The sequence below is a fragment of the Lingula anatina genome, chromosome 3, assembly GCF_051362555.1.
Source record: "Lingula anatina isolate TDL-2025a chromosome 3, LinAna3.0, whole genome shotgun sequence".
Lineage (NCBI taxonomy): Eukaryota > Metazoa > Brachiopoda > Lingulata > Lingulida > Lingulidae > Lingula > Lingula anatina.
In genome coordinates this window covers 21,651,353-21,653,351 of record NC_141769.1, presented here as the reverse complement: position 1 = coordinate 21,653,351, position 1,999 = coordinate 21,651,353, and positions in this window count along the sequence as shown.

Sequence of the window (1,999 nt, the reverse complement as noted above, 5' to 3'; positions counted from 1 at the left end):
TTGTTTTTTTTTTTTTTTTTTTTTTTTTTTTTTTTTTTTTTATTGCATTTATTCACTCAAAAAAAAAAAAAAAAGAAAATATACATATATAATAAAATATTTAAGCAGATAATCAAAGATTGAAAGATTAAATGCATGTAATACAATGCTGGTGATAATTACGGTAATTAAATACTAATAGGTAAATAAAAAGATCATAAATATATAGATTTACTCTCACTCACTCATCCATCCATACATACTACGCGTATGCATGCTTGTTGTGAGCTACATCTCGGCAACTATAACATATATAATGAAATATTTAGACAGAAAATCAAAGATTAAATGCATATGATACTGATAATAATTACGGTAATTAAATACTGATAAATAAATAAGAACATAAATATATAGACTTACTTTCACTCACTCATCCGTCCATACATACTACACGTATACATGCTTGTTGTGAACTACATAACGGCAACTATAGCGTACTAGAGGTGAAAATTTTAACACGTTATGGTAGGAATGCGTTTCCATTTTGTATTGAACCTGTCTTCTTTTCCTGTCTTTATAGCAATGTATTTTTCTATTTTCTTCTTCTGACTAAGAAAATGTAGAAACAGTTCAAAATCATAGACTGATGGATTTTCTGAATTTTTGTTTATGAATTGTTTAGCCACAATAATGCAGAAATTTAAAGCTTTTACGCGCTGGTCGCTTGACAGACACCCGTACATTATAGTTTTTTCATTTTTTCTGAAGTGTATGGTGTTATTCGGAATGTTCCACCAGTTTTCAAATGCAATCCAAAAATTTCTTGCACGTACACATTCTACAAAACGATGTATTATTGTTTCTTTCATATGGCAGTTAATACATCCTGGGCTAGTAACTATTTTCATTTTGAACAGTGTAGAATTTGTGTACAGCACATTGTGAATTATTCTGTATTGCATTACTTGTAGTTGAGTTTCTTTGACAGACTCAAATGGTATCAAGAAAACTCTCTGCCAATCATTTTCACTTACGCCTGATTTGATGAGATGCAAACTTGCTGTGGGTAAATTTATTACATTTCTTTCTATTAGCTTATCGTAAATGGTTTTTGTAGAGGCTAGAGTCCATACTATCTCATCTGAGTCTGTGTTGTCAACTGTTTCTGCATTTTCCCGAAGTTTACGTAACCATGATATCGGAATTGATTTTTTTACTTTTTCGTATTCTAGAAAATTCGGCAGCTTAATGTCGAAGTTGTGTTGATTTATTATTTCTTCTAATGATATAAATTCACCATTAATATTTATAATATCTTGCATATAATTTACTCCGGCTTTTGACCAATGCCTTAGATATATTGACTTTTTGTTTACAAGTATGAATCTATTATTCCATATTATCTGTTTCTTTATATCGGAGGCATTATTAGGGTCTGTTTGTATTAAATCACTCCATGCATCTAGCATGGTTACGTAAAAAGGTGGTATGTCCGAAATGTTAATATTCTTCAGTTCATAATTACAACTGAAAATAAGTTTTCCTCCCACACTTCTTAAATATTTCAGTATGTTTATAACCCACGGATCATCGTTGTCAGCTAACATTATGCGCTTAACCATTGAGGCCTTCAGAGACCGCACGTGCGATGGCACATGCGTCAAATTTAAACCACCTTTACTCTTTGGGGCTATTAATGTATTTTGCTTTAATTTTGGTTTTTTATCATTCCATAGAAATTTTTTGAATAAAGCATCTATCCTCAAAATAATATCATTTGGGGTCTCAAGAACTGTATTAGCATAAACCAGTTTAGCCAGACCCAATGTTTTCAGTATTTGTATCTTTCCAATCCATGTGAGGTCTCTGCTGGACCAAAGGTTAAGCAGCTTTTCAATTTGATCAACTTTACTATCGAAGTCTAGAAACCTGCAGCTTTCGTAATCGTAAGAGAAATGAATTCCGAGAGCTTTTATTGGTCTATCCGGCCATAGCAACCCGAGGGGCTTTTCGTCGT